At 36.7% G+C, this 14,402-nt stretch overlaps 2 long non-coding RNA genes across 2 annotated transcripts in view; both read right to left on the bottom strand.

Annotated features, from left to right (window-relative positions):
* LOC148126927 (uncharacterized) overlaps positions 1-4,111 on the bottom strand; it is a 64,215-nt gene extending 60,104 nt beyond the window's left edge. Inside the window, exons 1-2 of the long non-coding RNA XR_015741426.1 lie at positions 3,864-4,111; positions 2,789-2,936 (exon numbers count right to left, since the gene is read on the bottom strand). This is a non-coding gene — a long non-coding RNA (uncharacterized LOC148126927). The remainder of the gene's footprint in view (positions 1-2,788; positions 2,937-3,863) is intronic.
* Positions 1-13,956, bottom strand: part of LOC148126926 (uncharacterized) — a 102,935-nt gene extending 88,979 nt beyond the window's left edge. The window contains exon 1 of the long non-coding RNA XR_015741427.1: positions 13,802-13,956. This is a non-coding gene — a long non-coding RNA (uncharacterized LOC148126926). The remainder of the gene's footprint in view (positions 1-13,801) is intronic.
* Positions 13,957-14,402: the final 446 nt, after the last annotated feature.

Below are 14,402 nucleotides of genomic sequence, written 5' to 3'. Positions count from 1 at the left end.
ATCGCTGTGATGACACAAGTTTGACACCCCTGTTCTAGACCTACTGCATAGCTCATTAGTAGAATAAGTATATGACCTCAAGCCAAATAGATAGAGAATGAAAGTATATGCACTTTGTTAATAAAATATAGAGTTTAAAATGAGCCACTGCTGCAGCCACTTGCCCAAATGAATTTGCATTACTTGAGTTAAAGTGCTTTTCACTCGCATACAAACCAAACTGCTAATCCACACATCAGAGAAAGCCTTGAGGATTCTGTTCTCTGGATAGGCTTCTAAAAGAAATTATGGCTCTTTCTTATTTTGCAGAATTCTTAGATGTTGATTTCTGCCACATGTCTGACATGACTCACACCCATTACCAACTTTGGTTGTAGGTGAAGACATCAAATTACAGACCACTCAACACAACGTTGACAAAAGTGCAGTGCATTTCTTAAGATAAATACAATGCTTTCAGGCTGTCATTGACCTCTCAAAGAATGTGACTTGAATGATAGCTTATGTAATGTTTCAACAGACATGTTTATTCTAAAGCAGGTGATTTAACTTTTCCTTTTATTTACTCAAGGTTATATATTCATGCATGATCCTCCATTTTTATTAGCTTCTGTGTGCACTGCATATAAATATTTGTTGGTTTTCAAACATATTTGCCAAATGCAGCATGTACACTTGTAGATTGTATTTATTAAGAATGCCAGATTATTAATTTATTTTAGGAAAAAAGTTTGGTAAGGAATACGTTCTTGCTAGTATTTCCATGCAAAATATTCTTAAGTTTGCCCTTACTCAGAGCTAAAAGTCTATTGTAGAATATTTTCCTATGATTCTAACATTCAGATATTACTGTTTTAGACTAGTGCATAACCACAGGAAAGCTAGTCAATACTTTCCCAAAATATTCTCAATTATGATATCTGCATGCTCTGATCATACAACATCTCATTTCTGCATGTAACTCTGCATTGTGATAACAGAAATGATAATAATAGCTTAATAACAAATAAAAGGAAAGGAAAAGAAAAGAAAACAAAGAAAAGAGAGGAGAGAGGAGAGGAGGAGACCTCTAATTTCTGAAAAAAGAACTTTCTCCTCATCTTGGTCGTCATCCTTGACCATCACTGCAGGATAAGGGAGAATATTATTCCAGCACATTTTTCCTGTTTGTTTGATCATTGTTCAGTTGGTCAAAGCCATGAAGCCAATGGCTTCATTGTTCAGTTGGTCAAAGCCATGATGAATGGTAGGCAGTAGTGTCCCGGAGCCAGCATAAACTGACTTATAAGGGCCAATTGTTAAATGTTCCAGAATTTTGCAAGCCATTTGACAGCAGAGCTCAGTCACAATGCCTAGCATGCCAATCAGCTGTTTGGCAGCTCCTGGCTTAGCAATGACACAGGAGATGGCAGAGCTGGTTATTATACATTTTATTAGCGTATCTTGCAAATAGAGTTCATTATTTATAGGCCTTTCCAGTAACAACAATGGGCAACTTGGTTACAAGTTGTAAATTGCAATTTGAAATGTTAGAAGGGTAAAAAGCATGAATTTAATAAGTAAAAGAAAACATAACTTGTGTGACAAAAAATAAAAGAGAAATCTGTAAGAAATTGGAATGAAGTTGGTCTTATCTTGTGGAATGGAAGGTATAAATACATGTAGGGATGTAGAGTTAAGATATATTGAAAGAGCTAAATCTTTCTCAGAACACGTGAAATGGTATAATCTAGTACAGGTGTCTCCTATCTTGGCAACACTAAGACAAGTAGACTTCAACTCCTGGAGTTCCTTAGCTAGCATGGGAAATTATGGGATTTGAAGTCCATGCACCTTAAAGTTGTCAAGATTGAGAACCCAATTAGAATGTTGCAGGTATAAATAAGAGCAGGAATTCCTACATTAGTGGATGGTGACAATGTAAGAATGGATTTGGGAGAAATTGAGCAATTCTCTAAAGACTTTGGGGGTGTGGAGTTGTTATACAAAGTTATACAAGTACATCAATGGTGAAAAACTAAAGCAAGTAGATAAATGGAATAGAATAACAGTTGGAAGGGATCTTGGAAGTCTTCTAGTCCAACCCCCTGCCTAAGGCAGGAAATCCTACACTACTTCAGACAAATGGTTATCCAACATCTTTTGCAAGTTGTTCCACTGATTAATTGTTCTAACTGTCAAGAAATTTCTTCTTAGTTCTAAGTTGCTTCTCTCCTTGATTAGTTTCAGCTCATTGCTTCTTGTCCTGTCCTTATATGCTTTAGAGAATAGCTTGACTCCCTCTTCTTTGTGGCAATCCCTGAGATATTGGAACACTGCTATTATGTCTCCCCTAGTCCTTCTTTTCATTAGACTAGACATGCCCAGTTCCTGCAACTGTTCTTCATATGTTTTAGCTTCCAGTCCCCTAATCATCTTTGTTGCTCTTCTCTGTACTCTTTCTAGAGTCTCCACATCTTTTTTACATCGTGAATTTGGTGCCATCTTGGTAGCATAGCATAAACATTCATACATTCCCCAAAATTTCAAGTAAAAAATGAGCATTTAAAAATTACTTCATCAACTCTCTTGTGTAAATGTGTGGCTGAAGTTTATTTTTATCTTATTGTTCTGTGGTAGACCTAAGAGAAGCAATGGTCTCCCTTCTTTGTGCATTTCTTTTTTAAAATAAATAAATCTATCAAATCATCTCTCTAAGGATGAAGAGGGGGGAAATGCAAGCATTAATCATTTCCTTCAGTGCTTTTTTTTCCTGGTTACCTGTTTCTGTCAAATTATAAGACCTCACCTTCAGGTGTTCCACATTTATAGCCAGGAGGTCCACTTGAGCAAGTTCAAAGTACGCTGGCCAAGTGTTTCCTATTCATCATGCTTTGACATGAAATCTCCTGATAGTATCTGCTCATTTGTCTGTGGGCTTTGAAGACGTTATGAGTCTGAAAGGCAGAGGGAAAAAGGTTAATTGGTTTTGCTGACCATCTGTTTGTCTTGGGAATGAATGCAGAGCTTAATATGTAAGAAGTGGCATCTGCAAGAATTAAGCAAAACATTTCCACAGAGTTTAACTTATGGAACCTGTGCTCAGAGGAAGAGTTGTGCAACAGGAAAAAAAAATCATTTTTACTTCGTTTTTAAGGTTTTGACCCTAGGGAGAGATAGCCAGTAAGACTTTTTCCTAGGAGAATCAAGAAGAAATGCAAAAACTTTTCCAGTCAATTAAAAAAAATACTTTATGCCTATCATTTTATACTTCTTTTAATGAGAAAGAGGGCAGCACCCAGCTCTACAACTAATAGCAACATCCAGGAATTGAAGCACTCAATCTCCACGGGGGAAAAAAATCTTTTTCTGTATAAAGCAACTACAGCATTCTTTTCTTTCATTGTTGAAAATCATTTTCACAATACTAGGAAGTTTCAAAACCAGTTTGCAATTTGTTACGTTAGGGGAAAAGTCCACTTCATATAACGTCTGGGGGTAGGAGGGCATACAAGATGTGTGAAATATTTAATATATTCAAGGAGAGCTATCTGTGTCTACCTAATTATGGAAGAGGAAGAGGGAGGATTGAATGGTACCTATTCCCAAACAATAATATGATTGTCTCAGGGAAGGCCATATAAGTTTACAATTATGTACCTGCAGAATAGCACTTGGCAATATTGTCTGTGTGTCAAATTAGCTTCACACAGGTACCTGTACCTTGCAGATATAACAATATAGAAAATCCATTTTCTCTCAAGAGCTTGCAACCATGCGAAGTTTAAAAGGTTACAGCTTTGAGCCCAGGATGTCCATAAAAGGACAGGATGAAACTTCATGGTGTCTAGAAAGAGACACCGTTTCACTATTGCACCACTGACCTTTTTTAAGTGTCAGCAATAGGTCAACACTCCAATCAGGCTAGAACATCTTCAGAGGTTTTCTCAGTGATTGTGCTTAATGGTAATTAACATATAAGAAGAAAACAACAAATTTGACGGTTGTTATATAGTTCACAATTATTAGTTGTTTATACACTTTCAGTTAAAGAACAAAAATTCAGACAAACATTCTTAACCTATCCTTTAAAATCCAGAAATGCTATTTTTTGTTATATTGTCAAAGATGAATTGTGAGGACCCGAAAACAAATCTAATAATAGTAATTCTACATTCTAGCAAAAACATATATTAATAATATATAACAATATTTTTAAAATCTTAGCATATAATCCTAAGATTACACAGTGGTAGTATTAAAAGGGAATCCATCTTCATAAGCAAAATTACAAACTTTGGTACAAGAATACAGCTTAAATAAAATTGTTAGTACTGCAAACACAGCTGTCAAGTATTGTCATACATCAGTGTTTGAGGAACAGTGAAATCCAAATTCATCAACTGCCAAGTATCTTAATATTAAACATTCAGGTATTTAAAAATATAGTGTAAATGTGAAATATCAACAAACTGAAAATAATTTATTAAGATTATTAATAAGTAAAAATTATTATTTTACCTGCTCTACTTTATAGAAAGTTAATATATTAATATTGAGACCTTATTGCTTTATTTCAGGAAAAAGATCAGCTGTTAATTTGCTAAGTGCCAGTACTTTATTACTCTTTTTTGGTACCTTCAAGTCAGTTTTATCTCCAGCAGACTAGTTTCTGCAGCAAGAGTTTCAAAAGTGGTTTGTTATTGCTCCTTCCTAGGAAGGAGAATGATTGAATGAAGAGAATGACTGGGCCAAAGTCATCCAGTTGGCCTCATGCCTAAAGTGGGACTAGCACTCATGGTCTCTAACCTGGTACCTTGATCACTTCACCAAACAGGGTCTCACCCAGATGTGGTATTTAGCAGATTCTGACCAGGTCTGGAGAACTGGTAGCAGAAATTTTGAGTAGTTCGGAGAACCGGCAAATATCACCTCTGACTGGCCCCGCCCCCATCTATTCTCTGCCTCCCGAGTCCCAGCTGATTGGCTGAGTCTTCTTTTGTTGCCCTGCCCAGGAGAATGGAGCTGGAAAGCAGGTTAGTGGGGTGGGGAGGGAATGAGATTTTGCAATAACCTTCCCCCAGGAGTGAGGGGGGGTGGGAATGGAGATTTTGCAGTATCCTTCCCCTGCTGCAAAGCCATGCCCACAAAGCCATGCCACGCAGAACCGGTAGTAAATAATTTGAATCCCAACACTGGTCTCACCTGTTTACTGCTCATACAGTCATTTCACTGAGTATGTTGGTATCATAATCAAACCACTGCTTGATAAATATAGATGACCATCAAGATGAAAGTATCATTAGTCTGCCTTCCATGACCCCAAGTCTGCATCATTCAAAGTAGAAAATATAGGTCCCCTGAGGAGTATTGGCAGTTCTTATTATTGTTTGCATTATATTTCTAATGTATTACCAATTCCTACAGGGAAAGTACAATCACTCAGTGGTTAAGACTCTGAGTTTGTCACCTGGAAAAGCCGGCACCTCAGGTTCAAGACCCAGGTGCCATGTGATGGGTGAGCTTCCATCCTTACTCCAGCTGCTGCCAACCTAGCACTTCAAAAGCATGTTAATGTGAGATAGGTACCACTTCGATGGGAAGGTAACAGTGCTCTGTGATGTCATTCAGGCAACATGACCATGGAAATGTGTTCAGAAAATGCTGGCTCAATGTTCTTGAAACAGAGATGAGCACTGCCCCTTATAGTTGGCAATGACTAGCGGAGTAAATCCACAGGGACTCCTACCTTACCAATTCCTAAAACAAGTCTTAGAAAAAGTTTTTATTACTTTCATGATTAACCACACTTTACCATTTAATTTACTAGGGATAATAGCATGTAGCCATAGGTAGATGAATTGTCTCCACTATATATTTCAGTGCTCCTGAAAAACTAAACAGCTGTTCATGAATTTCATATTACATATGATAAGAGTTTTTTTAAAAAAACTCATTTTTGAGCCCTGTTCAGTTAATTGAATTGCTAGCCATACTTGTAAACATGTTAATGTACATGACATTGTAGGCAGGTCTATTGAAAATGGCTGTCAAGTTAAATCCTGGCTCAGTGAAAAAAGGAAAGGAAAGAATATAATCAGATTTGAAAAGATTTTCCTAGAGACTTGACAAACATAAAGAATTATAGGAAATATCAACTATCTGTAAATGCAGAACTCATGTTGCAAATTAATATGATTAATTTTCAGATAAAAGTATATTTTGATTAAAGAGCTAGCTGCACCACTCATTTGAAAATCGCTAGGTTTTTCACCCCCTGAATTATTCTTAGTCACATTCTAATCAAATTCTGTGATTCAATGTGAAATACATATTGAACATATTTTGAACCTCTACACATTATTTTCATAATTGTAGACTTCTGAAGTTCCAGACATTTTGTACTTAGTTTTTAACTGCAATATAAATAAATATTATTACTCAAATTTCTTCTGATTTAACCGTATTTGTGTGTAGACAAACATCTGAATAGTGGTGTTTTTTGGTGAGGTTTTTTTGTTGTTGTTGTTGTTAAATTCTAGAACATTGAAATTTAGCAAAGTTGTGGATCAAAAGCTGTCAACTATTTTACTCCTCAACTTAGTCATTTATTTAGGGACTGTTCCAAGTTACAATGGCACTGAAAAAAGGGTCTTACCACCAGTCCTTGCACTTACGACCATTGTAGCATCCCTATGGTCACATGATCAAAATCTTGTATTTATGATGGTTGCAGCATCTCAGAGTCTGTAATCACCATTTGTGACTTTCCCAGCCAATTTCTGACAAGCAAAGTCAATGGAGGAAGTCAGATTTGCATAATGACCACACAATCATTTAACAACAGCAATAATTTCATTTTATAGCCATTGCAAAACTGGTTATACAATCAGGCATGACTCACTTAACATTGGCTTAGCAGTGGACATTCTAGTACCTGGTTGTAATCATAAGTCAAGGAGCTACTTGTATGTACTTTCCCATTCGTATGCATACAGCATATTTTCATACCTCTTGTTAAGATTGCTTCTTAACAGATTATTGGGAGGAAAGTGAAAGAAAAAATAGTAATAATCTACCAACCATCATCATAAAACTTCCTTGGCAAAAAACTGTGAAAAACTACTGATTTGTAACTAGTTCAGGGAAAAGAAGAACCCTTATTTCTCCTTCTAACTAATCTTGCTTGAGATCACTTGCCCCTGATGCAATTAATAAAGGGAAAATGGCAATCTTCTCTCCATAAGCTAGTTGACTTAATTTAATGGTCAGTGAGAAAAATAGGGCAAAATTCCCCTATGGGCCATAATTTTTTGTGGACAAGGACAGTGCACATCTCATGGCTTTCATGTTTCCTAATCCACTGCAGTACTCACACACTAAAGTGTGACAAAATACTTCACAGGATAGAGCTGTGAAAAGGTTGGTTTCTTTGAAGGCAGAAATTTTTTACAGACCCAAGCAAGGGGTACCATTTTCTATCATAGTCACAGCACATACATACATTCAGGAAGGGCTGTTGTGTTTTTACGTGACATGGTGACAGGAACTATATGTACTTACAATATCTTTAGCTTCACAATATTTTAACTGAGTACACCAATTTATTTCATGTTTCATCATGGTGCTAATGAAGCATTCACACAGAACCACATCACAAAATCTCAGATGCTGTACTGTTGCTGTGAATGGCGTATTGCACATGAGGCTTCTCAAGAGCTTCAGGTGGGTGATCTTCAACAAGTACACTTTCCTATTGTTTCTTTTTAACAAAGTTATAATTTTAGCTTCCTGAATTGACCAATACAGAGCCAGACAGTAACACTTCGGTTTGGTGTATTTGTGAATCTTTAGTCTTCTCTGATTATCCAGAAGACATTTTCAAACCAATTTTAGATTGGGAAGAGCATACCAGGAGCCACCATCCAAAAGTTCAGCCAGTTAAAGAAACCAATGAGTTAGTCAGGGAAAAGCTTAACTCGTCTTGATTTGAAAGTATAATTAAAATGAATCCATCATATATAAAGTTCAATATAGCTAAAGTGGCTATTTTCCATAGATGTAATCACTTTTACCTTATGTTACCTAAAAATTGAAGTTGTAAATATTCCAGGATTTGAGAGGCTACCACAAAGAGGAGGGGGGTCAATTTGTTTTCTAAAGCACCTAACAGCAGGACTAGAAACAATGAATGGAAACTAAGGAGAGAAGCAACGTGGAACTAAGGAGAAGATGCCCGACAATGAGGACAATTAATCAATGGAACAGCTTGCCTTCAGAAGTTGTAGGTGCTTCATCACTGGAGGCTTTAAAAAAGAGACTGGACAGCTGCTTGTCTGAAAGGATATAGAGTCTCCTGCTTCAGAGGGGTGGATAAACTAGAAGATCTTGAAGGTGCCTTCCAGCTCTATTCTGATGGATTAATTAGCAATTAACTTTTCAAAGGATCTGTATCTGAAAATACACTTTATGGCAGGGATCTTCAAACTTGACAGCTTGAAGACTTGTGGACTTCAACCCCCTGAATTCCTCCTCTGGTCATGTTAGCTCAGGAATTCTGGGAGTTGAAGTCCACAAGTCAAACTTGCCAAGTTTGAAGACCCTTGCTTTAAGGATTAGAGGGGTAACATGCTGCCCCGAGTCTGTAAGTCATTCAGTCTGTTTACATTTTCAAAAATATAGCTGTACTTTTATTGTAAGCCCTTGTTGGGGGATTCCATTCAAAATTGTATTAATTCTGGGTAAACATTAAATACAAAGGCTTCGAATAAATGTTGAAAAATACCTGTGACTTATACAAGAATCTAGGTTTAGTGCTAAGTAGATAAAACTGTTGTAGTACTTTTTGAGGCATGTTTCCTATGTCTTCAGAGCAGAATCCATTTTGTTTAGGAAGCTGGTTAAACTAAGAAAATAATTATTTATGTTTACTGGCCTCTATGCTAATTGAATCATCCAATGAATAATCAAGCATGGGGACTCTGAAATCTGCAAATGACAGTCTGATTACTAAATTACAACTCTCAGTCAAGATAAATTTTGTATACGCAAATCCAGAGCTCTGGTTGAGCAAAGGCTTCCTTTGCCAAATGGTCGAGAAACACATTAACAGTAATTTCCAGGTATTAAAGTCAGATTTCTCACATCAATGTGTTTCAATAGTGCCAATTATGATTTAGAAGTCCTATAATATTTAGCACACATAACTATCTGTGTTTCTGCAATAATGGGCTAAAGTTGCTTAGCTTGCTATTTTGTAAGGCATGCTGCACAATGAGAAAAATCACCCAAACATTCCTTTTGTTCTCTTGCTGTTAAGTTAAAATTCATCCACCACAACCAAGAATTTTAAACAATTGTTAAACAGGGATTGAAGAGATTTGCCTGACTTCTTTCAAGGCAGTTACAGAATTCAGCCAGGTAGCATCACTTGAATAGCACTGTGAGTAGAAAGTAGCAAATAGGAAATACTTTTATCCAGCGACTTAGAAATGTGAAATTCTCTGCTGTTCCTTTTTCTCTTTGAGAATTACAATGGTCTCTTATATTTTGCTGACTTAAGATTCTTGCAATCAAATTACCCATCACAGTGGCTGAACTTTCTCTTCTGGTTGGTTGTCTCCTCTTGTTAATCCCTGTTCAGAGGCACACAAATTCTGCCATTTTGTGAGAAAAGATGTGCCGCTTGAACTCTTTTACATTTGATATATCTGAGTTAATCAAATCACTGCCAGCCTTTTCTACTTCTTCTGAAAGCATCTGCCTTTGCTATTCATCACAAAGTCCAGCTAATTTAGGCAATCATCCTGATCCGTGGTCTTGAACACCCAACTGTGACATATTTCAATAATTAGAGGCACCCTCATTCCATCAAAATTCTTTCCGTTCCAGAAATGAATTGTAGTGATTTTTGTGATGCCTCTCTTCCAACTTGTATTTCATGAAACAGCTGAATTCTTAACTATAAAAGCTTTATCATCTTTCAATGAAGATAAAATTACAATCAGCATATTTCCTCTATTTTTACTGGATCAGTAAAAATAGGATCAGTATTACTCTTATGTTTATAAAATATCAATAACTCTTTAGGATCCCCTGTACTAGGATGATATTCTTTATCCTTTATTCTTGTTGCCTGTTCTTGTCCATTTCAAGTTTGTGATTTCTATGCACTATATTCTATTATAAAATGAAAATGATGGTTCATACTTTCATTCTGATCCTCATTCCTGACACTTTTTTCCTTCTATTATCTGCTCACTTTCTTTCTTTGGTTTTCTATTCATCAATTTACTTTCTCTACAGAAAATTAATGGAATTGGGTGGCTTATTTATTATAATGATTATGACTATACCTTTCTTTTGACCTTTTATTTTTTGTAAAACATTGCTCTAACTTCTTTTTCTGTCTTAATATTTTTGTATATTTTTGTCTTTCCTTATGCAAAATGTTACTTTCATGATGTCATATTCCCATATCTGCTTGGATCTACTCACATTTTGTAATTTTGTCAATCTAAAGTTTCTTTATCCCACCTTCATTCCTTTTCCCATTCAATTAGTTCAATTATTTTTCTTTGGAATGCTTGTTCTTCTAATATGTGACTTCCAAATCATAGTATTTAAAAAGCCCTTTATGTATATTTTCTCCCTTATTTGTTTAAGATTATGAGACTGTGGGAAGGCTTTTAGTCTCATTTTTCCTTCTGTCCAATGCTTGAAAAAATTGTGAGGTACTAGGTGCCATTATAATTGTTCATTTTAATCCCTTTAGAATTAAACAGTAAAAAGAGATCTTTGTGAAAGTGATTACACCCCACCAAGACAGATGTTTGTATGCTTATACACAACTTCCAAAGGGATGTTGAGTATTCATTTGAATAAATAAGTAAGATGTAAATTGGTTAACTAAGAATGCCGTATGCTTTTCAATTTTGTTATAGTGTGGAAGAAGAGCTCTTCTACTGAATAAACTGACAGTGATATCAAGCAACATTCATTCCTCTCCCTTCATACTCCAAGGCTTTAAGATTTTTTAACTTTACCAGCTCAGTTCTGTCCTAAGGCAAACTGAAGAAAATAGTCATGAAGTACTGAAAGTTTGGGAAGTAAGGCAGGAAAGTGAAGAATATAGTTGTGCTTCATCTTTCTGGGCCAGAGGGCAGCAGAGATTCTGGGAGGGCACCAAGACAAAGAGAACTTCTACGTTGTGAAAAGAGAAGGAGGCAGTGATAATTGACTTGAGATGGCAAGAATTTGGGTGGCATGTTGTACAAAGTATACTTGGTAGGCGTTCATTTGAAAATATACTCAGTATTTAAGGAACACAAACCACCTGTTTCTGAGATTTAAAAGATTTGTTTGGCTGCCTTCTTAGAAAAACAATTCTGGGTGGCTCACAACAACAATAAAATCAAGAAACAATAAGAAACACAAAACACAAGACTGACACCTCAGCTATCTGCCTTACATTCCTTACAAATACAATCATGGGCTCCCATCTCACCATTTCCCAGAACTTGGATGAAGAGCCAGCCAAGACAAAAGGGTTGGGGACTATGAAGTCCAACAGTCAGGGGCTGCTATGGAAAAAGCCCCATTTTCTAGATTCCACTAGGTCATTTAAGGGAAAGGGGCATGATGAAGTCCACCCATTTTATCCAAGTTCAGATAACAGTGGTCAGTACTGACAGATTGCTACATCCTGGACCAGTGATACCTTCTGGGTGGTCTTCAACGACAACTCCATGTGGAGAGCACATTATAATTGCCCAATTTAGGAGAAAGTCACTTGGAAGTGATTAAGCTTTGAATGACTATGAACAAGACTTCCATATCAGGAATGGGCAGAATAAATCTATGCAACAGTTCCTCTGGCCATAACTGCCATCTGTTTCTTGAGCTGCAAGTCCAGGAAGATTCCCAGATTACATACTGACTCTACCTAGAGAAGTGCAATCCTGTTGATGTATCACAGAAACCAAAACCATTCCTTCCTAGGGATGAGTCAGAGCAAATTCTTTTCCATCCAGATTCACCCAGCCTCTAGCCTCCTTTAGCACCACAGCATCATCACCTGATCAGCTACAGTGGAGTTGTATAATTTGATATCATCAGCATATTGATGGTACCACAACCCTGTCCTATCCAATGACTCCAATCTTCCATAAAACCCCTTATTGAAAGAATATTGGCACTGTATATTTTTGTTTTGCTAGTCCAGCTAGGTTACTTTTTCTAAGAGGACATCTTACCTTAAAATCGCATTCCCTCTCTCAAGCCAAGCATTAGCACGTGGTATTTTCAAGCAGCTGCTATGATAGCATCCTGTCCAGGTCTATCATCACCTGCCCCAATCCTATCATTGCTAAGGAATGGAATTACATTGCTTCCATCTCATTCATAAACTCAAAGTACTTATTGTTGTCTGAAGAATATAAACCTAACAGTACTGATATACATATTTTTCAAGTTACAATAAATTACACACAATGGGAACAATCACTAAACTGTTTTCAGTACATGTTCTGATGCTGCTTTTAAGATTTTTTTTTCTCTTGCAAAGGCTGAAAAACATTGTACTATAACATAATACTTCCATGGTGACCATGACAACCTTGATTTCTACTCTCATATGCTTGGGAGTAGGGGGATTATGACCCACATCTCCTTTATGATTACCTCTTGGCAGATTCTACATCCTGATGAACTGTGGCTTCATCTGGAGGATCCAGTTGCTGTATAGACTTCTTAAAGGTCTCTCAAAATCCATGAATTAAATTTAAAAAAATCTTTTCTCTCTTTAGTCTACAAATAGACTAAATCCCAATCCCTTCCTAATGACATTGTTGTGGGTTGTTGTTTTGTGGTGGTGGTTTTGAATTATAAACACAAATACCTTTTCAAATCCCCATTAAAGGTTTATCTGACTGTTTTGCACCTGTGTTGTGCTGTTATAATTAAGTGGTCATATCTGTCTCCACAATTTATTTCTGCTTCCCCTGAATATGCTTCCCTCTTGGAGTCACTAAATTATCCTTACACAGTAACTGCTCATTATTTCAAATCTATGGTCTTCTGCTTTGCATTTCTCCACCCTGACAATATGCATTCCTGGGAGCCATAACTTCTGCTCATAGGACTATGAACTTGTCCTTGGAAGTTGTGGGAGCACCATCACTTGAGACCTTCAAGAAGAGGTTGGACTGCCATTTGTCAGAAATGGTGTAGGGTCTCCTGCTTGGGCAGGGAGTTGGACTTGATGACCTATAAGGTCCCTTCCAACTCTGATTATCTGTTATCTGTTATCTGACTAGTGAATTTTGCAGCTTTGCAGATAGATCATCCTTACCTTATCTGACCTATGGACAAAGTTGTCATCTATCCTGATTTTACATTTCTATCTAGGGTCATTGTTGCTTTTTCCAGGGTTTCTGCCAATGAAACTAACCCCTAGCATTCTCTCAACATTCATCTTCTATAAGACTCGTGGACTCAAGCCACTTTGGCCAGCATCCTGCAATCCTTCCAATGTTTTGCTACTGGGTTTTATCTCATTCATCTCACTTAGTGGCTTGCAGACCTGAGTGAGGGTCCTCTCTTCAATCCTTGCAGATGCTTTAGGACATCAGTAAAGCTACATCACAGTCTATTGCTTGCATGTCTATGAAACAAAATGTCTCCTCTAGGTTAGAGAGTGAACTCATAGATCATTCAGCAGATTGTGTAATTTCATCCATCTTATCTTAAGGCTGATCTATCTACCACTGTCAAATAAATTTATCTTGTGAGGAAGAACCACAAAGAATGACAAGTTGCTTACCTGTAATTGTGAGAGAGATCATCTTTGCGTTCACACAACCTTCTACCATTCTCTCTCCAGGCATTTTTTCTGCATCACAGGTAACATATTGTGATGAAGAAGTGAGACTTCTTGGTTGCTTATAGGCATGTGGAAAAGGGACACTTTCTCCTTTTCAGCTCAGCTAAAGAAATATTGAAAAACATGAATCTGTATGGCATTATGTCTATCAGTCCAAACATACAGATGATCACTTGAGCAGCTATAATTACAGTTAAACAATCTGTCATAATATGCTACACTGCTATTTTATGGTTTTACACTTTATTTTCATATCTTGACAAAATAATAATGTGAGAGTCCCTTTGGGGATGCTTATCCTAGAGCAAGCAAATGTTTTACAATATGTAAATAGATTCAGAAAGAAATGAAATGCTGAATTTTTTTATTTTCCTTAAGTAAAATTGCCTGCCCAAGCTCCACCCCAAAACTCAATAGTTGCCAACTGGTTGTCTTTGAAGAGTTACAAATAATTTAGGTAATTATAAAATAGCCAAAGGAAGGATTGCTTTAAGATATCAATGGAATATTATGTCCATCTAAGATATTACTTATTGCTAAG

The sequence above is a fragment of the Pseudonaja textilis genome, chromosome 2 (assembly GCF_049901715.1).
Source record: "Pseudonaja textilis isolate UNSWEBS1 chromosome 2, rPseTex1.2, whole genome shotgun sequence".
Taxonomy (NCBI): domain Eukaryota; kingdom Metazoa; phylum Chordata; class Lepidosauria; order Squamata; family Elapidae; genus Pseudonaja; species Pseudonaja textilis.
Note: the sequence above shows the minus strand (reverse complement) of the source record. Positions and strands in the feature narration are given on the sequence as shown.